This window comes from Rattus norvegicus, chromosome 15 (genome assembly GCF_021556685.1).
Source record: "Rattus norvegicus strain SHRSP/BbbUtx chromosome 15, alternate assembly SHRSP_T2T, whole genome shotgun sequence".
NCBI classification, from domain to species: domain Eukaryota; kingdom Metazoa; phylum Chordata; class Mammalia; order Rodentia; family Muridae; genus Rattus; species Rattus norvegicus.
The window spans coordinates 18,411,388-18,438,968 of NC_141548.1; the positions used below are offsets into that span (position 1 = coordinate 18,411,388).

Genomic DNA, 27,581 nt, shown 5'->3' on the forward strand with positions numbered 1-27,581 from the left:
TACAATGAGAGAGAACCACCCATCCTCTTTATGTTAATAACTTAAATTTTTGTGTATATTTAAGATCTGTAATATGATGTTATCAAAAACAACTAGATAATACAACAGTTATTACTGGAGCCAGGAACAAATTCTCCAGAAAGCTTTCAGTTCATGGCATGATTTGGGGTGGGGAACTCTAACTTTCTTCAAAGAAAATATGAATCATTTTCAAAGCTGGCTCCTTAAAGAAAGAGAAATAGGCTTCTCCGGGATTTGGGCATATCTTATGGGGCATTATAATATGGACTTCATTATGAATATTTTGAATATTTATGGTGTTTGATGTTTGGACTTTTAAAAGGTCACTTGAAAATGAAGTCACTTTCATCTTCAGGAAGAAGAAGGTGAACATGAAAAAGGAAGACCTCTTAATGAAAGCTGATATATCTGTTCTCCTGCAAAAGGTCTTCACTTCCTGTAGAAATTGCATTTCTTAATGGTTTTCCATGTGTGAGGTGATTGTGCTATGACATAGGAAAGCATCCCCGTGCTGGGACTGAGAAATTTCTGTGACAGCTGACAGTTACACTTAAAGGAGAGTTCCTTTAAGCTATTTGACCATTTTAGCTAGTGATACAAGCAGATCACGTGCATTCAGTCTCCACCCTTTAATACTTGTTTTCCATAGTGAAAATACTTTGTTTAGAACCAATAACCATCAGTTTAAACTATCATGATAATATACAGGACAGAATTGGAGGCATTAAGAGTTGCAACAGGGTACAATCAGGGAGAACCTTTGTCTCATGATCTTTGACTCACGGGAAGGCTACACTTCAGGACTCAGTTCTTTTAGCATCTTTGTGTCTTGCACAACATGCGGTTGATGTTATATAGAACATCAATTCCAGTGGGTGGTAAGCGGTAAAAATCATACACACACACACACACACACACACACACACACACACACACACACACACACACACATATTGGCTAAATTGGGAAAGACTATATCTAGACATCCAGATCTTCCAGTGTTAGTTTCATCCCATGGTGCAGAAATCTGACAAGATATTCACAAAGTCATTCAACCACTGCTTTTAGAAATACCATTTTAGACAAACCATTGAAACAACTAAGAGTTAAATGGAAATAGTTCCGTAAAATTCAGTTATATTATTTTTTTAGGTGGTGTGGTGGTTTGAATAAGAATGATCCCCGTAGACTTGTGTGTTTGAATGTTTGACCAATAGGTAGTGGTATTATTAGGAGTTGTAGTCTTGTGGGAGTAGGTGTCGTCTTGTTAGAGGAAGTGTTTCAGTGTGGCGGTGGTCTTTGAGGTCTCATATGCCTTTGCTCTGCCCAGTGTGGAAGACAGTCTCCTTCTGCTGCCTGCAGAACAAAATGTAGAACTGTCAGCTCCCTTTCCGGCACCATGTCTTTCTGCATGCCACTATATGACATGCAACGGTGACAACCCCTGAAACTGTAAGGAAGCCCCAATTAAGTACTTTCCTTTATAAGAGGTGCTGTGGTCATGTTGTCTCTTCACAGCAATAAAACCCTAACTTAGACAGGTGGAATGGCTAATATTTGCAAAGTAACTCAGCGAATATTGTTTTCCCTGAGATTTCCTGCATACATGTCTTTCTACTGGGGTTTATATCTGTGGATCACAGGCAGAGCATTGTTCTCTTGTATTTACTATAAAGAATGTCACATGGACTTTGAAGATGTTCCACCCACTTTGCGCTGAGTAAATATTTTATTCCCTTGACTTCACTAGCAAGTGTGTTTCTGCTTTATACATATCCTCTTAGTCCAAATTAAGAATGTGCTTTGTGTCCTAGAGCCAAAAAGTAAACTTTTAGCTATTTCTGGTCAAAGTTGCTCTACTTCTAAATTGCAGTAAGGGTTTGCTCTCCCATAGGTGACCTTCCAAATGATGACCGGAAGTCCTCAGAATGGCACTCATGCTGACCTAATTCTAATCTACAAATCTAACCACAGTGAATTTTGGTGAAGATTCCAGGAATGCTCATGCACTATTTTTCTTCCTTCCTGTCTTACATCTAATGCTGTCTTTGAAAAGGTGTCAAGAACTCTGAGAGGTAGGAGTGGGATAAAAAAAAAATAAAAAAGAACTCTGAGAGCTTAAGACCAATGGCCTTAGAAAACAAATCATCTTAAGAAAAACTCATGATAACATCCATAGTTTCCTGGAGATGATCTTTTGCAAATGTGGGTTTTGTTAAGAAATAGAGGATAATACTTGCAAATGGAAGGGAAAAATCAGGGCAATAAATACCAGAGAAAAAAATTTGGTGGTTTTGGCAACAAGTCATAGCAATTTCTTATAGGACATGCCACCCACATAAATCCATAATTCCAGGACAAGCATGAGCAGCAACACTGTCCAACAGATAAAATGCGTCCTTTGACCTTGAAGCTGAGTCAGGTGTGGTATGCAAACCCTTAGAAGTGAAAGTTAGTTTCCAAGTCCCATCATTTGTTGAAGCGATGGTTAAGGAGTAAATTTTAATTTGGTTCCACCTTTGGTAACCAATTTGCTTTGATTTGAGATCTTCTGATGCTGTGTGGATCCAAAGGTAAGGAGACACATCTTGTTTCCAAGGATTTTAGGATATTATTACATAGTAAAGAAGAGAAGACTAAATATAAGGCATGGGAGGTGTAACACTGTGGAAATTTAGAAAAAAAATAAATAATTCTATCAAAAATAACCACCAAAGGCAAAATAAAGATTATGAGTGTGTGAGTTAACTCTTTCACAGTACGGTTGTGTACCAACCATTCTCCAAATACTGTGACTTCATTCTGACTCTTGAGTCTGTGAGACAACTCAGTTTGATTTATCTCCGGGATGTGGGTTGGGTCCTATGGATTTCATTGTAAAAAACCGTGCAGGAGCTATGATGTCAGCTTATTATAAGAATCAAATCTCAAGCTCCTAGTACACCATATCTCTTAACACCCTATTGTTCAAATCAAGAAAACGGTCAGAAACGTGAATAAATGTATCCCTCTTAGGGGACTTGCAGAAGAAAGAAACTGAGCAGTCCCTGAATGATGATTGAATCCATTATCATGGAAAATGCCAGCCTGTCCATCCAAGGAGCATGTTGACAAATAGCAGGATTTAGATTCTTAAAAGAACCTTCAGTCACAGGAGACAGGCTTCAGTTACATCTGCAAATAAAGGAGTGAATTTTCCCTGGGAATTGGGGCCAGTGAGAGTTCCTACCCCAAAACTTGGAACAGGATGAATTGGGTATCTTTTGAAACAATGGGGGTAGCTAAAGAATGAAGGCAGCAGACAGCTAGTCAAGGGCTGAAGAAGGCACTCTTGAGTGAAGCAGAGACAGTCAGTACCAGACTCTCTTCAGGAGGCATCCAGGGTGAGAGGGAACTGGGACTTCTGACCTGAAAGAGAGAAAAAGTGAGAGAAATGCACATATGCGCTGTGGTCCACAAAGGGGGTTCTGGAAGCTTCTTGACACTTCAGATAATGAGTCATAGATGGCAGAATATGTTCCATCTCTGTCTGTCATTCCGTACCTTTTATAAGATAACAAAGCTGTGTTTTCAGTCAATCCGTACCCTCTCCGATAGCTTTGCCATCTACAGCCTTAAATGTGACACACTGAGGTGGTCATAAAACTACAGAATCTTGACAAGACCATTCTTAACTATTTAATATGCTAAAGGGACCTTCTTTTCGAATATTAGGTGGGGGTAAAATATTTACCCGTGCAGTTAATAAGCAACTTATTAACACAGGCAGTCACTTGAATTGTTAATTGATGTTTAATTTTTAATCACTCACACCTGGAGACATTTTCCCATTAAAAAAGAAGAAGAAGAAGAAGAAGAAGACCTAATAATTTCAACTCTAGGTGAATAGGCATTGGGATTTTTTTCTTCAAGAATTCGTAAGTAATTGTGATCTTTAATCTCCTGGGTCAGTGCCATAATGTAGTCATCCACTGAGCATGTATTGATCATGAACTTAGAATAGCGGAACTCATGTGGGATCCAAAGAACAAGGTAGTTAGATCTCTCCATCCAAGCACCAGACACTCCAGCTGGGAACAGATTAGCTGAATAATGAGTATTAATGGGGTGCGGAATTCTGGTGCTCATGGCAGGAGGGAGCAGAAGATGTGGGAGGTTGGGCAAGGTAGAAAGCTTGAGCTCCAGGCTGCCTGTGTTTGAATCCTCACTGACTCTCGGACATCATACCTGTCTGTTTAGAGACCTTAGTGACTATACTGGCTAGAACAAGTTAATATATAAAAATTGTGAACAAGTACTTGGCATTTAAGCAAGCACTTGCAGACTCTTGGGTTTTCTTGTTTACAGAGTTGTAGTTCTTTGTATAAGTGAACACGATGGCAGCCCCTCTAACCAGAACCTTTGTATGATGTGACATTAACACCTAGTTATCTTGGAGGGGTCTTCCCAGTCTAACCGATGTTAACTGGTTTAATACGGCATGTTGGAGGGAACATTCTTGGACAAACTTAGATTTATTTTTTCCACTTACAGCCAGGGTTCTGACCTCAGTGGAAGTGACATTTTGCTGTGGGCAGACCTCGGATTGATGGCACTCCTGGCTTCTGTAATTTCACTTTGCCTCCCCTTCCAGACCCATACCCTTCCTTTCTGGTGTGCATGCGTATGCATGTATGTGCATGTGTATGGTTACATCTCTCTGTGTGTGCATGTGTGTGTATGCATGAGAGTGTGTAAGCATCCATGCATGCATAAATGCATGTGTGTGTGTGTGTGTGTGTGTGTGTGTGTATCTGTTTCCTTCCTCCATTCATCGTTACCATTTTTTGTTATCCTATCTTTGGAAAGTCAGTTTCCAAAGCCGAGGTCTCAAGACTTGGCAGCCAGAACTGTCCCGCTTTTAATCACTTGTGCCTACTTGGCTGCCACTAGTAAACAGACATGCATTTGGACAGCTCCCACACTAGGGAGGCTGCTTAAGCTGCACTTGGAAGGGGAACAGCAGTGAGGAATGCGGAGTGTGGAACAAGAGGCATGAAGGTGAGTGGGGGACAAAGGCAAATTTCAGCAGTAGAGAAGCAATGTCAGTACGAGGGAATTAAATAGCCACTACCAAGTTACCTTGGCTGCCCATTGAATACACTGTATCAACTACACATGCCAAATGAATGGTTTCAGTGGTCTGCATAAAGAATAAAAGACAGATGAAACAGATTTTAGTGTCATGCCTTTAAAAGCACTATATAAAAAACAGGTAATTTGAGTAATTAAAAATGCAGTAAAAGGGTTGGGGATTTAGCTCAGTGATAGAGCACTTGCCTAGCAAGCACAAGGCCCTGGGTTGGGTCCCCAGCTCTGAAAAAAAAAATGCAGTAAGGTCAATTCTTCTGCATGTGTATTCTGGTATTTTCTCTAAGTTCTGGTTTGTATTTTATAATTCTGCATTGCTTCACTCTGGAGTAGTCCCAGCTGAGAGGCACATGCAGAAGCACATGTGGGTAACAGTTACTCTACAGTCGGAGGGAAACTGAATCATAAGCAAGGAAGAGAATGGCAGAGTGAGTGAGGATTTGCACACAAAAGCAGAAGAGAAAGGGCTTTCCTCGCCATCGTGGAGCAGATGGGAGCTTTCTAAGGAAAGCAAGCATAGGTTGGGAGCTCTGCCTTGCCTTCCTGCTTTCCCAGTAGTGGGCTCTGGGCGTATTTACCCTCTTTCTTTTGCCCTATCAGCATATGGCTTTTTTTTTAACCTTTTTAATTGAAGTAGGAATATACCCAAATGGCTCAAGGAGAATAACTGGAAATAACTGTAAACTCAGGGTAATACCTTTCCATCTAATGTTATGCAGAGGGGCCCTATCTTTTCTTCTCTCCTGGGCTCAGTAGGCATGGGTTGGACCTATAAATGGAGCTGGGAGTTAGAGTCTCACTGTGGGCATCCTATAAGCATCCATGGATGCTAGCAGAATCCTCAAATCTTCATTGATTTTCCCTGATTTGCCTTCAAGAGGACCTATTAATTGATTTCCTATGGGTTCTTCAGGCATCCAATGACTCCAAAATATCTTAGTAATGAAATCTGTTGTGAACCATACTCTGCTTTATTTTGTCACTCAACGAGAGTCTGACATGTTAAAGGTGCCAAGTCACTCTCTGTAGAAGGAGCCAGTATAAGAAAGAGACGAGATTCCCTGTGCCATACCCATAGTCAGAATAAAAACGACAGTACTGTATTAGCTGTATCATATAGGCATAGACCTCAGCATGTTAGAAAATGTACCATATTCGATATGGTAACCTCTGGAGGCAGAGGAACAAGTGAAGTCCTCTTGGAACTCTTACAAAACTGCTGGGACAGCGGTGATAATGAGGATAGACTATCCCAGCGTCCATTATAATCTAATTCACACCTAAATGGATTCCTGTATTTTTCTTCCTGGGTGATCTAGGGCACTGCAGAGGTTTTGTTCCTGGAATTCTGGGTGCAGATATTGGATTAGCCTTACAAAAAAGTATGGTATGCACCTTCCCATCGGTGGCAGCAGTTGAGATATGCAGGGGGAGTCCCCTAGATACGCTTGGAATGTCACTTGGGCGATGTGACATCTAAACTATCCATTAAGGGGTAAGGACAAGCTGAACAAGTGGAGAGCCAGAAGGAAAAAGTGTGTCAGCCAGAAGATTCTTGTGTGTGAAATTTTTATTATTCTGTTCCTGCATCATAACCACCCATCTCTTGGGACCCTGTGTATTTGGAAGAGCTCTGGAAGGTAGAAACGCCTCTCTAGATGGATAGCATAATTATTTTATGGCTTGTGTTCGAGGGAACCTAACCTGAGTGAAGGGTACACAGGATGAATATTTGATAGGCAGAGAATGTGTGCTACAGAATTGATGTCTCCCTGAGAAGGACCTTTACCAGAATAGCAGCAAATCTCTCCCTGAGCCACAGTATCGACAGTGTTATAGTTAACTGAATTATTTAATATAAAAATAATGTTTAATTCTAAAAGACTTCCTAAATATATGCTTTGTGTAATCTCTTGGGCTGGTTTTCTGTGGGGGCGTGGGAGTTTCCTGTCTCTATGCTGGATCCCAGTACCTGAGTGATGTTTTATGTTTAATGTAGTGAGTGTGCTTGGTGGATTCCTGTTATCCTAGTATGTACTGGCAGTAGATAGATTGTATTAGAAATTTTATTTTCAGCAGGGTTTCATGAATCATAACAAGTTGGAGACTAAGACTAAAGTAAATATAACCTACCTCTGTAGATGTGAGCTCTCATTTTTGCTGATTGGGTAATTCTTAGAGCATAATTAATACACAAAACTTTCTTGTTACTTAGAAAAAGGTAATTCAAATTCTACCATATAAAACATGCAATTGCTTTCCAGCCTACAGAAATTGTCCTATTAGAAAATGGCAGACCTTTCTTTACACCTCATTCCTTACTTGTATGCAGTGCCACCTGTATTTGATAATAATCAGGATCATACTGCTGATACTGGATTGTGATTCCTATTTTGCCTTATGGGTTTGCTTTGACGTTCTATCCTACTGAGAATCATCCACTCTTCTCAGTACCTATGTAGAAGAAGTTCATCTCTGAAAGAACAGAAATTTCTTTAGCTAATTGAAACTTTTACTAACTTAGAAGCAGCATAGCAACAAACATCCTTACACATATATTTTATGGATATTAATTTTCTCATCGAGCTGAGATTCTAAGGACATTCTGTTTTATACAAAGAATAACCATTTTGTTAATCAGCCATTTCCTTTGGGCTTTTGTTGAGTCTTAATTTAAGATCGGGTTTAGAAATTGCCTTTCCTTAATTCTTCCTTAGAAGCTTCACATTTGACAACTTAATTGTGAAAAATAAATGTATTGTATGATCAGGTTTAATATTTCATTCATATGCGCGTGTGCGCATACACACACACACACACACACACACACACACACACACACACACACGTTTTCTCACGGTTTCTGAGCTGAGGCTAGAACTCACTGATAAAATGCCTGTCTAGGGAATGCAAGGCTCTAGCTGTGAACCCCAGCACCGTGAAAGTAAATTAAAATGTGAAGTTGGGAAGAGTGTAAGAGCCATAGGACTCAAACAGATGCTGGACATGCTCTCTTCTAAAAAGACACAAGATGGAGGTGATCGGGCAGGACCTGGGGGGAGATTATGACCAAATAATAGTGTATGAAATTCTCTAAGAATTAATAGCTCTATATCTATATCTATCTATCTATCTATCTATCTATCTATCTATCTATCTATCTATCTATCTGATTCTAACTGACTACGATTAGTGTTTGCCTAGCGTGTATGAGACCATGATTCACTACTTATTACAGCAAATTAATAATGATAATAATTAGAGTACTGATTGAGTAATTTGTGCTTCTTGGGTTAGGGAATGCCCTGAAGATGTACCGTACTAATTACCATGAGTGTGGGTATTTTTCTGCTTCCCTCACCACTTATGTCATAACTCTGGACTCATCCGGCAATGAACAACCAAACAACCATGCTGCCTGAAATCCTCTATTAAGACTATTTTTTATCTGTTCCTCTTCACAGTGCTTCCACTTTAACTCCGGGTACTGTAGTGCCCGGTGAGGATCAGTTACACTATGCTGCTGGGAAAAATTAGGAACCATTCTCTCCCCCTTCAGAAAAGCGCATAACATTTTTAAGCTTGGAAAGTCACCGTTGAAGCTGTCGATAAGTGCTCTGGCGAATGAACAAATGAATAGGTGAAAGTAAAACAAATAAAAGTAAATTCGTAGCTCTTTAGACCATTTCCTACATCAGTCACTGTCCCTCCAAGGCTCGCTGTGAGCCTGCTGCCACGGTGGGCAATGAGCAGGGATGTACTGCTTAATTGGGGCATCTATCTGGATAACAAGCTTTCACTGGGTCTTTGATGATGGAGTGGGACTGTCGGGTAGAAATTCCCAAAGCCGGCAACATTGGAGCCTTCCCGTCCACTCAAAAGAAAAAGAGAGTAGCTGCTTGCACAAGTGACTTTAGCAAGATACAAGGTCTCCTCAGATCAATACCCACCAAACGACACCAGCAATTGATAAGCTAGGCTGTGATATGTCACCTCGCACCTGAGAGTTCCCAGGACAGATGTGACTCACAAGTTCATCACACTGGAGCTCACGTGAGGAGGAAATCAGATGAAGGAGCTTGCTGTTCATTTTCTCCAGTTAGGTGCGAGCGTGTGGTTTAACTGATCATCACCGATATACAGGTGTCGAACATACAATCTGAACGGATGATGGATATGTAGAAACAAACATTAAGTGTTCTAGTTAGTACAGCATTAGCAAGTAAAGACGTGAAGACTCAACTGTAATAAATCTCAAAGTTGCTTAGAAAATTACCTCCCTCCATAAAACAAAATATCAAAAAAACCCACAATTGAAGCAACCAAAAAAAAAATGATATGATGTTGAATATCATTAGGAAATTTATTCTAATTCTAAATAAAAATGACATAGGTTTGAAAGTGGGCTTTGGGCAATAACATGCACATTCTACATGGCAGCAGATTAATTCTGAGAGCAAATTAATAATGTTCTCAAATTGAGAACAGGTATATCATGCATGGTCTCACGGGCCACGTTTTAGCTACAGATTCAGGCTTAGAAACTGAGTGAGATAACCCAATCACAAAAGAGCACATATGGTATGCACTCACTGGTAAGTCTAAAGTCTCAGAATACCCAAGACACAATTCACAGATCATATGAAGCTCAAGGAGAAGGAAGACCAAAGTGTCTTCCTTCAGGATGCTTCAGTCCTTCTTAGAAGAGGAACAAAATACTTACAGGAGAAAATACAGAGGCAAAGTATGGAGCAGAGTTTGAAGGAAAGGCCATCCAGAGACTGCCTCACCTGGGAACCCATCCCATATGTAGCCACCAAACCCAGTCACTATTTTTTTTATATTTCATTTTTTTCTTGGATATTTTATTACATTTCAGATGTTATCCCCTTTCCCCTCTCTCTCATACCCCCTCCAAGTCCCTCTGCTTCTATGAGGATGCTCCCACTCCCACCCACCCACTTCAACCCCAACACCCTGGTATTACCCTACACTGGGGAAACCAGCCTTCACAGGACTGAAGGCTTCTCCTCCTATTGATGCTGGACAATCCCATCTTCTGCTTTATATGTGGCTGGAGTCATGGGTCCCTCCATGTGTACTCATTGGTTGGTGGTTTAGTCCCTGGGAGCTATGATGGTGTCCGGTTGTTTGATATTGTTCTACTTCCTATGGACTTGCAAGCCCCTTCAGCTCCTTCAGTCATTTCTCTAACTTCTCCATTGGAGTCCTCCTGTCCAGTCCAATGGTTAGCTGTAAGCGTCCTCCTCTGTTATCAGTAGGGCTCTGGTAGATCCTCTCAGGAGACACCCATATCAGGCTCCAGATAGAAAGCACGTCTCGACATCAGCAATAGTGACTGGGTTTAGCGGCTGCGTATGGTGTGGATCCCCAGGTGGGGCAGTCTCTGGGTGGCCTTTCCTTCAGTCCCTGCTCCATCCTTTGTCCCTGTATTTTCTCCCGTGAATATTTTGTTCCACCTTCGAAGAGGGCTGAGGCATCCACATTTTGGTCTTCCTTCTTCTTGAGCTTCATATAGTCTGTGAATTGTATCTTGGGTATTCTGAGATTTTGGGCTAATATCTGCTTATCAGTGAGTGCACACCATGTGTGTTCTTTTATGACTCTGTTACCTCACTAGGGTGATATTTTCTAGTTCCACCTATTTGCCTATGAATTTCATGTAGTCATTGTTTTTAACAGCTGAGGAGTACTCCATTATAAATGTACCACATTTTCTGTATTTATTCCTCTGTTGAAAGACATCTGTGTTCTTTCCAGCTTCTGGCTATTATAAATAAGGCTGCTGTGAACATAGTGGAGCACGTGTCATTGTTCTATGTTGGAACATCTTTCAAGTATATACCCAGGAGTGGTATAACTGGGTCCTCAGGAAGCACTATGTCCAATTTTCCAATTGACTGATTTCCAGAATGGTTGTACCAGCTTGCAATCCTACCAACAATGGAGGAGTGTTCCACTTTTTCCACATCTTCACCAGAATCTGTTGTCACCTGAGTTTTTGATCTTAGCCCTTCTGACTAGCGTGAGGTAGAATCTCAGGGTTGTTTTGATATGCATTTCCCAGATGACTAAGTATGTTGAACATTTCTTTAGGTGCTTCGCAGCCATTCAGTATTGCTCAGTTGGGAATTCTTTGTCTAGCTCTGTACATCAGTTTTTTTTTTTGTTTTTTGTTTTTTTTTTCTGGAGCTGGGGACCGAACCCAGGGCCTTGTGCTTCCTAGGCAAGCACTCTAACCACTGAGCTAAATCCCCAACCCCTGTACCTCAGTTTTAATTGTTTCTCTGGAGTCTAACTTCTTGAGTTTTTTTATATATTGGGTATTAGCCCTCTATCAAATGTAGGATTGGTAAAGATCTTTTCCCAATCTGTTAGTTGCCATTTTGTCCTGTTTACAGTGTCCTTTGCCTTGTAGAAGTTTTGCAATTTTATGAGGTCCCAGTCATAGATGCTGGATCTTAGAGGATTAGCCATTGTTGATCTGTTCAGGAAATTTTCCCCTGTGCCCATGAGTCCAAGGCACTTCCCCACTTTGTCTTCTATTAGTTTCAGTGCATCTAGTTTTATGTGGAGGTTCACGATCCACTCGGACTTGAACTTTGTACCAGGTGGTAAGAATGGATCGATTTGCGTTCTTCTACATGCTGACTGCCAGCTGAACAAGCACCATTTGTTGAAAATGCTGTTCCGCACCCACCCACCCCCACTGTATGGTTTTAGCTCCTTTGTCAAAGATCAAGTGACCATAGGTGTGACCTACTAGCCTCTTGTCTTCTAAATAGTGAAGTTTCCTTTAACTTTTCATGAAAGCACTGATGTATCTTGTCAACTTGCAAACTGTGTGACATAGATCCTTTTCAGTCTCACCTTATTGTCACAGCTTATTTATATTCTTCAGACCTTACTGTGCTTGAGTCATGATGTGTCTTGAAGCACAGGCTTTTCCTGCCTCCTGGCTCTACACATAGCTTTGTATGGATAAACCAAATGCATGCTTAACCCAATTGCTGACACATGGGCTTCCTCATAGCTTCTGTTTTGGTAGTGATGGGTTTCAGAACTCAGGTTATATTTCTATTGAGCTGTATCTGTAGACATAGAAGAACCCTTATATATTTGAGCATAATTTTGTAATTTTTAAAGGGTTAGAATGTTTTTAAATTTCCCATACCGAGACTAGGTTGGCAAGTATGCAAAATAAAAGCTCCCATCTTCATTTCTTCCCCAGTTTCACTTCCTGACCTCTCAGTGGCTTTATTAACCATTTGAATGACACGTCTGTGAGGTGGATTTGGCTCTGGTACTGAATTGCTGCCCTTGGTTGGTCTGAAGAAAAATAAGCAGGTGCTGTTAAGAGAGCATGGATTACATTAGTGTTGCCCTTACCCAAAAGAGTTAGGGATTGGCTCTGAACCTAATTTATAAAATCTCATACGGTTCAGTGATGAAGCTGGGATATATCAGTTTTCTTATGTGATGAGGTTTCTTCATTTTAACTATGTTTGATCTTGTCCTGTAATTGTCAAACTGATGCAGGCTGTCCTCCAGTGACACCCTCAGTCTGTAGAAACCAAGCTGCATTTGTCTCGAACCATCCATGTCCTGTAGCTCATGGGATGTAACGTGCTCTCCAGGCTCACTGCAGATTTGGGAGAGAGTACTTTATCTTTTTCCACGTTTTCTATTCATGGGTATTGAAATGTGTTTGCCTCTGTTTAGTAGCAGCTACAATGTCTCTTCATTTTTCAATAACATGCCCCTCTTAAGTATTTTTGTTATCTATTTCTTTCCTTCTCATGCGTCTTGCATCTTCCTTTCACATCTGTATTGTGTAGTTTTGTGACAAGAGAAAAGAAGTTCAAAGTTAGACCATTTTGGGTCCATGTTATATGATGTTTCTCCTCTCCATCTCTGATTCTTACCCTTCTTCCCACTTTGAAAATGTCTTAACATTTTCTCTAATGCCTTTATGACTATTGATGTCTTTGCCTCTAATATTTAACTCGGAGGTACTTCAAAAGGAAAACTTTTTCATCAAATTTGAGTTCTTCTCCAAGAGAATTTTTAAAAATGAAACAGCAATAAAGCTTTTGTTTCTTTACCTTAACGTTCTTTAAATCACAGAGAGAGCATTTCCCTTGTGGAGGCCTTGTCCCTGAGTTCTTTTATGTTTTAAATGGCTGGTGTTTGGTTCTGAGCTATATAGTAGAGGAATGTGGGATGCCTTCTTAAGGTAAATCCAATGTTCTTATAAAAGAAAGAATATTATCTTTTATTAAAATACTTTTCTTCTTCTGATATAAGGTAAAAAACTCATCTTTTGATTTTTCTTGTCCAGTGACTTAGTAGATGGGGGTGGTACATCTTAGTGGATTAAAAAAAAAAACAAAATTGGAAAGACAAATATCAACTACCTAGCATGATATTGCAACCTGAAAGATATCTTCATTTTTGAAAAAAATATTATTTTGAAATATGGTTGTTGTTGTTGTTTAGAAGTAAAAGTCTCTTTTGTTTATTTTCCTCTTTCTGAGTTCCCCCTTTGTGTCTCTCTTTTCTCACTCTCCTACACCAGACCTGCTGCCTCTTCTGGTTGGAACTTGTCTCCAGTGTCATGCTCGCTTATGTGTGTATGATTTTCTGTCTGCTCACCCCCCTAGATGACATATCTATTCATTTGAACGAAAACATCATGTGTTTCCTAGCATCTGATCAGAATAACAGTGAAATACTCATTTAAAATTAATGCTTTGAGCAAAGAACCTTCTCTGTTTACTTGCCTTGCAATATTTTAATATTTAAGATGCTATGATGAAAAACTTGTGGAAGAAAAATCTCCTGCTGTGATCTGGTTGCCTAACAATTTACACTCAGCTGTAATATTTTACTTGCTATAATTACTCTCTGACAAAACAGAGAATTGAAATGCAAAACTACAAAATGCTTTCTGTTTGCATCTTATATCAGAATGTAGGGGGAAACCCATTTCGGGGGGGACAGAACATAAAATAAGAATGCAGCCTTTGTCAGACATGCATCCTCTAATCCAACACGGACACAGTAGGATTCAAACCACAAGAAGCAGTGGACTGCCAAAGGACATTTTCAGAGGCCGTGTGATGTGGACTTGGAGTTGGAGTACAGGGCAGAGACATGCCCTTCTGTCACTCCGTCCAAAGTCTTCCTGTGATTTTTCATAAGTCCTTCCTCCATGTGGCATCTGTGGGTCTACTCTCAGACCATTGATGCTGCTTGCCTGAAAGATATCGTTCCACGGGACTTTTGTGACACGATGCCTAGTACCTCTGCCTTTTCCTCCTCTTGTTATTTGTCATTTTGAAAAACACAGGATTCAGTCTTTTTGTGGGTCTAAGTAGAGCATGGTAGCTAATGCTTAGGTATCATGTGTCACCCAGCAGCCCCTCTTGATTTCCTTTGCTAAGAAGAAAGCCCTTCTTGCATTCAGAGATGGTGGCTCTCATGTCTGCCTTGTGACCCCCTCCCCTGTCTACCTCGTCCTTGCTTCCAGTTTGAAAAATGAACAGCCACGAAGCTCCCAGGATTCAGAATAGGGTTATCCCAGGAAGTAATTAATAGAGGAAATTGAAACAAGAGTCTTTTTTTATGATTAAATTTAACAAGGACTCCCCAATCAAAACAAAGGAAAACATTCATTTGGTTTCACACCAGGGGCAAAAAGTTGTACTACATTTTGAAAATGGCTGACAGCTATGCACTAGATCCTTACAGTGCAAAATCTCATTTTTCTCAGAAAAATCTACTTTTTCCCCAAATGTGTTTTGAGATTTATTTAAGTTATTGAAGAAGGTGGTATGCTTTGGGGAGAAACATGGAAAATAATTTATCTTGAATGGCTGGCAGTATTCTAATATTTCTGACATGTAAAGTAGTTAATGCATGAGATTAGTCATTGGATAAACCAAGTGCTATCAGGATCTAGGGCAAGTTATTAGGAGTAGAGAACTGTATTAGACAGTACATATAAAAACATAGTTTTCTCTAAATAATCAATAACACGGGATTTAGCAATACTTAATTAGTCCCTGAGTGTTGATTTTATGATATAAATTCATTTTAATTGGATTTTTTTTTGTAGCTAGAAAGTTGATTCTGTCTTGAAGTTTTGTTTTTCAGAGAAAACTTTTTCATGTAACATGAATGTGTATTTCAGTATACATTTTATTTTTAATATGGATTATGCTTTTCAGTATGTCCCTTAAGTTTGATTATGGTTCAGGGTGGTTTCTAGTTTCCCCAGGGCTAGTTTTATCACTTTTCTGTTAACATAGTCCTGCCAATCACAAAGAATTTGCTACATATCAATTTCTCCCCATAAATGTTGACATGCTATCTATCAAACTGGAGAGAAAAAGTTTGTGGTATACAATATGACATGCATTAATTCTATGAATAAGCTTGGATGGGGAGATAAGGCACTTGCCACGGAAGCATGAAGTCCTGAGTTTGAAGCCCCATAAGCCATTTAAAGTTCAAAATAGTGGCTCACATCTGTCCTCCCAGAGCTGCTGGGGTGAGTTAGGAGAACCCCAGAGAGTTGTGGGCCAGCTAACGTGGCATGCACAGTGGCGATAACAAAGAGACCCCTACCTCAAACAAGGTAAAAGGTGAGAAGCAACACACAAGCCTGTCTTCTGCCCTCTGGCCACTTCCCCCACATTTGGGGGAAAATCTACTTTGTTTCAATTTCCTCTATTAATTACTTCCTGGGATAACCCTATTCTGAATCCTGGGAGCTTCATGGCTGTTCATTTTTCAAACTGGAAGCAAGGACGAGGTAGACAGGGGAGGGGGTCATAAGGCAGATATGAGAGCCACCATCTCTGAATACAAGAAGGGCTTTCTTCTTAGCAAACAAAATCAAGAGGGGCTGCCGGGTGACAGGTGATACCTAGGCATTAGCTACAATGCTCTACTTGGACTCACACTCACATACCTGTACCTGTATCATATACCTACAAACATCATACACACAAAAGTTTTTGAAAAATGATCTCCGTGGAAAATACACCATCTGAGTTTCTTACAGGATCCTGTTCAAGTTATACTGGTTTATTCTTAACAGGTAGATGGTAAACTTTGGGGAAAGAAAACGAAAGTTCTTAGAAAGCTGCATAAAAGCTTTCATTGGCAGTACAAAGCAACCACAAACTGAAAACCATCCTGAGCCCCATGGACATAGGGCATCTCTGCTATTTCCCCTACAATGGCTGGGTTCTATCGCTTACTTCGTTTCTATGCCTTGGGAACACGGACTTGCTTTTGGCCAGACTAGCCTATAACCTCGCCTTTACAACCTGACTTCCTTCTAGTTAATGTATTTCCCATTAACATTTCCAAGAGCAATAGAGCATATTTTGTTGTATTTTGTGCAACATTTTATGTCATGCTGTGAGTCAATTTTACAAATCTGTCCTGTTCTCTTCTGCTAGACCTGGGCACATTTGTAGGTGCTTCTTCGAGGAACCAAGCATCTTTGGGGTCTCTGATGGTGGACTGGGCTTGATCCTTGCTGTCATTTTACAGGTAAACAGAACAGGATTTCAAGGAAGAGCCTTAGGATATGAGCATATATATCTCCTGAATAAGCAAAAGAGTGGGGAATATCTCATTAAGATGGTCAAACACACTTCCCACAAAATTTACCATATTAACAATTTTCTGAAAATCACCCATTGACATTGATTATATTCATAGTCTTATACAACAATTCTGGTTCTAGAACTCTTTAGCATTCCACAACACACACACACACACACACACACACACACACACACACACACACACACACACTCCCATACACACTCTCCTTTTCCTGTTTCCCCACTTTTTACCTCAGTTAGACTTTCCACTTTCCATGAGTCTGATTATTATAAAGCTATATCATAAAATGTTTACAATCTTCTACAACTTCTGGAAGCAAGACTGAGCAAGTTCTCATGTATCACAACCTGGCCTCATATTTCTCAGAGAGTTAAGGATACCCTTGACCTCCTGTTTTCCTGTCTTTACCTCCCAGGTAATGGTTTGTCTTATTTTAGTTACCATGTTTAAAGTTTAACCATGTTATAATACACAGCCTTTTATCCCTTTTAAAGGCTGAATAATATTCCATGTGTGTATGTGCTGCATTTCAAATGTATAGAGACTAGCATTTAAAGGTGGGCTCTCCAGGAACACTGTGACAGCTTTACTTGTTGGCACCAGTGATAATAAAACGACAGGTCAAATAGGGCTCACACTGTCAGTCTTACTGATGTTCTCTTACCACTCATATCACTGTTGCCACTTAGGGGTCTAATTTAATTTTCTCTTCAGCTTCCACAGGATAAAATAGTACTTCTTAAAGATTTGTTCTCTGGAAATAATGCGTATAGTATATAGCATGAGTCATGGTCAGTGTTCAGAAAGTACATCCCATTTTCTATCTCTTTATACATCCGTCCACCTCAGAAACTCCACCAGTGACAAAGAGGATGTGTGGGTGGCGGGGGGCTCAGGGGATGTGAAAGAGAGTCACGTGAGCATGAAGCAGCTCCAACCACATCTTAAGCTGGTCTTGCTGCCTGGTTATCTTCATCTTTCTCAATATGGCCATCACAGCCAGCTGTGTGAAATGATGAGCAGGTTCTAAGGAGCCACAAATCACAAACCATCCATGGAGTGTCCTGGAAAGGGCCTGGAGCACATGGCAGGGTGGGCATCCTTTAGAATGGGCTCCCTGAAAAACCAGGTTTATTGCTTTTGGGGTTCATTTTACCTGTTGGGTATCAAATTGGTTCTCTGTTAAGTAATAAACCCATCCCTTTGGCAAGCTGGCCATCAAATCTGAATTAAATCTTTGTTCCAGGCCAAGCTCCTAAAACCCTAGCACTCAGAAGGCGGAGGCAAGGATCCCATCCCTTTGATGCCAACCTGGTCTATACAGAGAGAATCTTGTCTTATCAAACCAAATTTGATGTTAAGCCTTTTCCTAAATGTTTTGTGTGGCATTTTCCACATAGGTGGAACCTGGGAAGTTCTGCTCTTATCTCTGCTTTCTTTTTGCAGTTTTCACTATAATTTTTCTTGGTGTAAACATGACAGCAATTAACCTATGCATTGCATGGTGAGGATGACAAAGAATTGTCCAGGATCTTCAAAAACATGCCTGAGACTTAGAAGGAAAGGTCTTCCAGCTGCCATTGATCAGATGGTAGTGTGTGTGTGTGTGTGTGTGTGTGTGTGTGTGTGTGTGTGTGTGTACATGTTTCTATGCATATGCCAAAGTATCAGGAAAGTGACAAGGAGACGGCCACTTATGATGTCACTTTTCTGTTAGAAAGTTGAGGTGACAATGAGCTCTGCTTTGAAAACCCTAGTGGTGTGCAGGTATACATAAATGCTAGGTGGTGAATGGGGCACAGAACAGCACATTTTTCTTGGCACATGAGGACAGTGTCTGAGGTGTGACAAAATATAAGACTTTCTCCTGAAGAATGGGGTAGTCCCTGTGACACAACATTTCCTTTCTCTTATGTTGTAAAACTGTCCCACCTGCTCTAGTGATTACATGCATGCGCAGGCACACACACACACACACACACACACACACACACACACACACATACACACACAGACATAGACACACACACACAGACATAGACACACACACACAGACATAGACACACACACAGACATAGACACACACACAGACATAGACACACACACAGACATAGACACACACAGAGACATAAACACACACACACACAAACATAGACACACACACAGACATAAACACACACACAGACATAAACACACACACACAGACATAGACACACACACAGACATAGACAGACAGACAGACAGACACACACACACACACACACACACACACACACACACGACCTTAGTTCCAGTGACAGTTTATAGTGTACAGCAAAAGCAACCATTTCTACTCTGTTGTTCTCTTACCATAAAATCAGAGCATTATCACAGATTTGTCACCAGTGACACGTAATGAAATAATATTACTCTTTTATATGCTGCGGAGATTTTAAATTTTTCTATATAAGGATTTGGTATACAAGGAGAGTCAACGGTCAGACAACAGTAGCCATTGCCACAACACACAGTACTTGTTGACTCCTGTCCTTACCCTTGACCCCCTGAGAACTCAGGTAGCACTGGTGAGGATATGAACAGACCAATCACACAGAAGCTCTGTGTTCTTTGTGTTATTCTTAAGGAATGTAATTGGCAGGGCTGAGGTACTGAACAGACTTGTCATTTCACTATTGTGGGCTGAAAGGTTTTATTTTTAATGGGACCACTCCCTAGGGTAGTGGTAGAGGCTGGCACATCAAAGCCAGGTCACTTTCATTAAGTTCATAATGTTCAACAATTTTATTCTCTGTAAACTTTCTTCTTTCTTCTTCCTTCTTTTGTATATTAATTTTTATTTCCAGTAATTGTTTGCAAACATGTCATTTGGTTCTGAAAGGAAATTTGAATCTAATCCAAATTTTTAAAAACATTCTGAACAGAAAAGCTAAATAATTCATATGTAAAGCTGTTATCAAATTAAGCTGATTCCACTCCCCATAACAGCTCAATTTTTTCTCAAGGATTGAATAAAATAATTACATGTGTTCTCCTTTCTGATATCCACGCCTCCTCCCCTCTAGTAATCCCTTGGAAGAATACAACAGTATTGCTTCGGATTCCATGTGTGAAGTGCCTATTAGAGTGGGGTTGTGGAGAGTTATGCTAAATAATCAGAATGGAGACTTTGAATATTTATGAATGTGTATGTTTTTAAGAAAAAGAGTTTTTGTGTGTTGTATAGTTGAAGGTTTTACTGTTCTTGATGACTATTCCTGGTTGTCGATTTGACTACATCTGGAATGAACTACAATCCAGAAATGAAGGGCACACCTGTGGCCCAGATCTTGAGGCTAAAAGACACAGGCATCTGACCTAGATCTTGACGTGGAGAACTTGAGGCATAATGGCCATAAAAACCTTAGGCCCAGGCAAAGTAGTATACACCGTTAATCCCAGAGAGGGGAATGTGGTGGTTTAAATATGCATGGCCAGGGAGGGGCCCTATTAGGAGGTGTGGCTTTGTTGGAGGTAGTGTGCCACTGTGGACATGGGCTTTAAGATCCCCATCCTAGCTGTCTGGAAGTCAGTCTTCTCCTACAAGCCTTTTGGTGAACAGGAGCAAAGACTGCTGTGATCTTAGGGCTTTCTCCAAGATCAGAAGGCTATTTTCTGTTTCCTCTGTGAGTAGTTTGGCTGCTGTCTTCTGAAGGCCAGAAGGAAAAGCCGATGACCTGCAGGTCCCAGGCTTGATGGCAGAGTGGTTTCCGGCAGTCCCACTTTTCCTGTCCGTTGCTGACTACAATACTTCAAAGGTCTAACTTTTCGTGAGTTCATTTTAGCAAAGAGGAGTTGCAAGCCGTGGGAAGACCCTGAAAAGGTACAGAGAACTCTACTCCTGAACATGGGCACTGGTATCTAAGGCTGGCAGGTGGATGTAGGGCACAGAAATGGTCCAGGGCCCATGTTTTGGTCTTTACCTAATCTGAGCATGGTTTGGTCAGCAGGCAGCCTGTCACTGCCTGACGTTTGACAGCTGTAATTGGCTCTGACTTAGATAATTTTGACACGGGATTCAAACATTAAAAAATTGAGAATTTCATATACAAGTATACTTTATATATACTTCTACTCCTCCCCATTCCTGCAGCCTCCCCCACCTTGATTCATTGTTGCTTACATATACATATATAAAACCTACAGAGTCCAGTTAGTGCTTCAGGTGCAATTAGGTCTGTTTTCTTGTGATTGGATAATCTGCAATGTGACTCCTGCCTGGAGAAACTTCATTCATCCTCCCTTAGCAGTCATTGACTGCCAATAACTAAAAGATACACTCTTGAATTAGGTTTTTAGTTCGTTTAAATACTAAGGGAAGTTGCATATGAGCTCAAGGAATACAAAAAGCTTCTGGTCAAATTACTTTAATTTGACACTACTTGCCTCTTAGGGCTCAGCCCTAACACACTTCTCACCTAGACACCCATCTTTTTTCCCACACCAAAGGGTCTTGTTAGATATTCTCCTCTTGCCCAGTTCCTTTCTTCAGTTGATCATTGATGATATGTGTTAAAATTGAAATCATCTGTCTGATCTGTCTTCCCTTAAGGGCCCAAAATATGTCTCCCCCTGTTGCTTACCTTGAATCCAGGCCACGACCACAAATAAAAGACAAGTTCAGTGTGCTTTGCTTGAATATATGAATTAACTGAAATATCTTTAGAGTAGCCTTTGGCAAATAAGCCACCACCTTTTCTGAATCAAATTTCTGGGATGTCACCTGCTAAGGGGTCTATTTATTGAGTACCTCTAGCTGTCAGATTTTATGAAAAATCTCAGATATTTCTGAATCTAGGTCAGTGTCCTAAAGAAAGCATGAAGTAGGATATGAGATAAACCAGAAAAGGACACCAAAGAAAGCCAGGGGAAATGCAGTCAAATTTTTGAGTAGCTGAGAGAAATTTAAGATTTATTGTCTGAGTCATATGGACCAGATGTTTAAGAATGCAGGGATGTGTTTAGCATGGGAGTCTTGAAAACCCATGGATTTAGGTATGTGTTATTGTAAGTAAATGTTCTTGAGTGATGCTCTTCATCTCTGGTCAGAGGGATCAAAGATATCGAATGTTATATTTAATAGGTAAGTCATATAAATGAATTGTTGATAGGAGGAGGTTTTTAAAAACACTTTTTAGACCGAGTCTGATTGAATAGTATAGGAACTTAGAAACCTCCTGCCTCAACATCTGGAAGTCTGGGATGGCAGGCTTCTTCATTAGCATTCAGAGACATAAATCTTTTAAATGATAAATATTTTATAGATCAGATTGACCCCAACAGTCAGATAGCAGATATTATCAAATATATGTAAAAGAGGACTTTTGAGAGCTGTTCGATATAATAAAGTATTAGGAACAAAATAGCATCATTAGGAAGATAATGGAGAAGTAAAATTCTCTTTATCTTTCTTGAGAAGAATTTTAGGACTCATAGTTAAGTCCTAGAACTAACTACCCAATATACACAGATATAGCCATCATTCAAGGTTCCCAGTAACTGCATCGTAATGCTAGGAAAAAAAAATCTTGGTTCACTTTCCACAAATGTAAAGAATTAGATAGATACTGGCATTAAGTATGTGTTTTGTTTAATCTGCCTTCTGTATTATCAATATAAAATATTCTCATTGACATCTTTTACATTCCTTCTTTGTATTGCCTTCCATATGTGGTATGCACATACTTGTAAAGGATAGTTTCTGGTCAAATGCTAGTTCTTCATTGGAAATAACTATATGAAAGTTTCATAAAATGGATACCTACAAAATCAGATGCATGGGTCCTAGTGAATCTCATTGACTTTCTTATAGTCAAAATGTATCCTAAAGACAACTAAAGATATTCTAATTACTGGATACAAAGATAAGCTTTAATATCATTTATTTAAAACTACACCAAAATTAAGAATTCATTTTCCTACTTGTACTCAGTGACCACATATGATACAGATGACTGTATCAGATGACAGGAATTTAGAACAACTCAGACATTGACAAATAGATTACAAAAGCATTAATGGTGCAAGGATAACATTGGTATCACTATTTCTGTACTAGGTGACCCCTTAGGGGACCTCAGTTTTAAGTATTAGGGAAAAAACAAAATCAGTAGCATTAGTCTCAGTGCAAACAGTGCGCAAGTAGGATATCACTGGAGTATTCTATTTTCATGCTCTGATTTTCAAATGCTTTGTTTTGAAGTTTCTCTTAAAACTGTAAATGAAATCCTGTTGGCTCTCAGCAGCTATAGTGAATGCCATCTGCGTGAAGCAATCAAAGGACTTCTGCCTATGTCTGAACATAGCACACATGTCCAGAGCCTGTTGATTAAGGAAGAACCCACATGTGGCCCTGTAGTTATGGCTAATCGGTTTGTCATTCCTGCCCTGTTTAACTCTATAATTTGATCTGTTTTAGAAGCCATAGTTCCTCAGAATGAGAGTGTATGTAGACATAGGCTTTTGAAAAGTAAATTAAAGAGGGAACTTTAGGATTGGTCCCATTCACTTACAAATGGTGAGCCCATGAAACCAAGGTCCCCACAGAGTTCTCAGAGGGAAGGATAGCTTCAGATCCTGTTCTTTCAGCCAACCTAGAAGAGGAAAGTAATTAATTTCCTCTCTGGTGTGTGTGTGTGTGTGTGTGTGTGTGTGTGTGTGTGTGTGTGTGTGTGTACACGTGTGTGTATACACATGTGTGTGTATGAGTGCATGAGTGCATGACTGCGTCTAAGTGTGTATGTCTTAGTGTGTGTATGTATGTGTATATATGTGAATGTGTCTGTGTATATTATGCTTCTGTGTCTATATGTGTTAGTGTATATGCATGAGTATGTGTCTGTGTGTATGTGTGTTACTGTATATGTGTATGAGTGTCTATATGTGTGTGTTAGTGTATACATGTATGCATGTATTTACAAGTATATGTCTGTGTGTACATGAGTATATATATATTCATATGTCTATATGTGTTAGTATTTGTCTATATGTGTGTGTCTGTGTGTTAGTGTATGTATGTATTTATGTATGTGTGTATGTGTCTGTGTGCATGTAAAGGTCAGAGTTGACTTATTTTGTAGTTTATTTATAATTATTTTATAATTTCTCACTGAACCTTAACTTACTGATTGGTTAAACTGACTAACTAGCAGGTCCCAGGGGTCTTTCTGTCTCTTCTTCCCAAACACTAGATTACAGTCATTCATTGTCATGCCTGGCATTGTTTTTATATGGTTTGTGGGAGTTGAAACTCAGGTCCTCATATGTGTACAGCAAACACTTCACCAAATAAGCCAGCTCCCTAACCCCAAGCTTTTCTTTTTAAACCCCAGTGTATAGCACCTAATTAAGGCATCTCTAATGAGTTCATTGACCTTTTTAAAATACAGCAGATGCCATGAGAGGCACTACCACATTAAGAGCCAAACACTGCCTGGTGTACAGTGGCATAAGTTATAATCCTACCTATTCCAATGTTTGAACCAGGAGAATCATACTTTCAGGTCAGTCTGTACTGGGAATATAGATAAAGTATTTTCTTAACATTTGTAAGGCCCTGGGTCCAATTCTCAATGGCAAGAGAAAAAGATTATAAGGTCAGAACTCTAGAGTCGAGTAAAATCAACCTTAAGTCCAGTTTGCTCATTAATGGTTCTCTTAGTGTAAGTGTCTTTGTTTTTTGTCTGTGAAGTGCTAAATGGTAACTATACCTCCTTACTAGATTAGTCAGGGTAAGGGTTTAAAGAAATGAATGGGCCATAACTGTTGGTTATCTGATTGTTAGGGTGTGATGTCATGCTCCAGTGACAGAGAACACCCTGGAACTGGAGAAGTCTAATGGTGCAGTTTATGCCTAGTCTAGCTCGTCCACGCATAGACAAGGAGATTATTTGGGAGGAATGATGTATGGTCTCCCATTATTTAGTGGATCATTCTTAAGAGCTTGGCTTTTTATTCATTGCTGGAATTCTAATACTGACCATAACTTAACTGTGTTTTCTTTTAGGCACTAGTAATCTCAGCATGCCTTTGTGACCCCAAAACTGTATGGTGGTTTGAGTAAGAGTGGGTCCTGTAGGCTCTTATGTTTGAATGTTTAGTCACCAGGGAGTATGACTGCTTGAAAGGCTTAGAAGGATTAGGAGCTGTGGAAGAAGTGTGGTGCTAGAGGTGGGCTTTGAGGTTTCAAAGACTCAGACCAGACCCAGTGTGTCTTTCTGTCCCTGCTGCCTACCTGTGGATTAGGATGGAGCTCACAGCTACCTCTCCAGCACCCCCTTGCCTTCTACCATACTCCCAGCCAGAATGATATGGACTAAGCCTCTGAAACTGTAAGCAGACCACCAATCAAATGCTTCCTCTTTTAAGAGTGGCCTTGGTCATGTTGTCATTTCACAGTAATGGAACAGTGACAAAATAAATAGGCATCAAGAATCACTGAAAAACTGACCTCAGTTTCAAGTCCAAGAACAAGTATGGGTACCCCATATCCCATACTCTAAGCCTCAACTCCCCAGTGCTGGGTCTGAACTCTAGCCTCACACAAAGAAACCCTATAGCAATATGGAAAGATTTTGTTAAATTGAGAACAGAGCTAGCCTCTTGAAGACTATACTGCTATGCTCTGATTAGTTGTATTTGGTGGAATATTACTGTGGTGTGGCTACATTTCAAAATGCAAATGGTTGTCAGCAAAATGACAGGAAGAAGGTGGATTCCTTGGTGTGTTTATGTTGGTTATTTCCATGGATTAAAGTGGGCTCTTAGCAAACATGCTGAGGACCTCCTGTTTATATGCTTAATTCCTTGAAATTGTATAACCTTATAACACGGGAGAGGGATGGTTGGGCCTGAGGCAGCTGTGTACTCTGTCAGGTGAGAAGTCATAGAACTGCATGCAAATTACCAACACTAGAAATGGCAAGGCCCTCCACGAACAGTTTGCCAGAAAGTGTGGGATATTCTTGTCTACATTTTAAGGAAGTGGCTGACTTAAAAAAAAAAAAAAAAAAAAAACTCCTACAAATCCTGTCTTAGTTCCTATATCTGATTTCTACTGAACATCACTACCTGTCTTGAATGATTTCTTCTCTTTCTTGTCCCCTCCTGTCCATTCCTGTTTCCCTGGAGACTGTTTCTCTTCATGTGCCCTGATGCAGTAGAGACGAGGGCCGCTCATGTTTTTTATTTACCCCTTAAATCTGTGAACAAGTCCTAGTGTCTGTGAATGTGAAAAGTGGTGAGATTACCCAGAGACTGTCATAGATACTTCAGGCCGGTGCCATGTATACCTCAGCCATCAGCTCCCAAAGCCTTCTTTGATCCCAGCTTGTAAACTCCGAGGACAGGCTGGTTAACATCGATGAGCATGTAGACACAGCTGGCATAACTGGGTTCACGGAACTGACTGGCATCCTATTGGAAATCCACCTGTTCCTTGAGTCCCTTGAATTTAGCATTAAGTCCTGCACGATGATCAGGGTGGGTTGAATGGGATGTCTACAGAGCTAACAAAGGCAATAGAAACTAGTGAGAGAGGAACCTCAGAAAGAGCTTCATCACCTGGTCCCACTATGTTCAATTCTGTTCTCAATTTACATAGGAATCTGATGCCCTAGATCACACATATCTGAAGTTCTGGGCAGAAATATAAGGTAAATTTGCACATACTTGTAGAAATACCAGCTTATCATTAATGAAAAAGAAATGTTAAAAGAGTTTGTTTGGGGTTGGAGATTTAGCTCAGTGGTAGAGAGCTTGCCTAGCAAGCGCAAGGCCCTGGGTTCGGTCCCCAGCTCTGAAAAAAAAAAAAAAAAGAGTTTGTTTGGGCCAACCCCTTTAGGTTTGGCAGAAAAGTATGCAGAAAGTCCATTTTAAGCTCACTTTCTAGACTATATATATATATATATATATATATATATATATATGTGTGTGTGTGTGTGTGTGTGTGTGTGTGTGTGTGTGTGTGTGTGTATGTGTCTGATATATATACATACATATATATCATGTTCTTTTCTATGTCCCAAGCCTCTGGAAGTGTTTCTGTCCAGTTCTCCATTTTAGATTTTCTGAGATTTTGTAAATAATCCAAATTCTATTCCTTCTTATCCCCACATTCAGGTTTGGGTTTCGATGGTGGAGGTTTTACCTGTTGTTGTTTTGTTTTGCTTTGCTTTGTCATGTTTTTTAAGTTCTGTCTCTTGCCTGGTTCCTAGTTTGGTCTGCCTTCCCACACATTAGACACACACAACCTGGGAAGGGGTGAGAGGGCTCTTTTTCTTCTAACGTCACCAAGTGTGTAGATGCACACCTGTGAGCTTAGTATCCCAAGGCTGAACAGAGGACAGAGAAGTCAAGAGCAGCCTGAACTATGTGGCAAGACTGTTTTTAAATGATAACAAATACTTAAAATACAATTTGTCTTTTCCTTTTTTACTTTGTGTTCTTGGATAGTTTGAATTCATTCACCTTGCTCTGCAATGTTTATCTAGAACATTGTTATCTTGTAAAAGTGAAGCTTAGGAACTCATTTATGGCAGTTTCCTTTCTCCATTCCCTCTTTGCTTTCCTTTCCCACTGTCTTGGTCTCTTTCTCTCAATTTGTCTCTCCTTACCTCTTATTTTCTTTTTTTCCCATGACCAAGTTAAATGGCTAAAGTGTGCAGATAAGCCTTTTAGTTAAAGTGCTATCAACTACCACACTCTTCTTAAATTCATGAACAGTGTCT

General features: G+C 40.0%; 1 protein-coding gene across 16 annotated transcripts in view; it reads left to right on the forward strand.

Annotated features, from left to right (window-relative positions):
* The window catches only part of Fhit (fragile histidine triad diadenosine triphosphatase), a 1,549,291-nt gene that overhangs the window by 1,154,375 nt on the left and 367,335 nt on the right, over positions 1-27,581 (forward strand). The window contains exon 1 of one of the 16 annotated variants that reach the window (XM_087586499.1): positions 3,840-3,938. The gene's annotated coding sequence lies outside the window, so the exon portion shown is untranslated. 16 annotated transcript variants of the gene reach the window in all.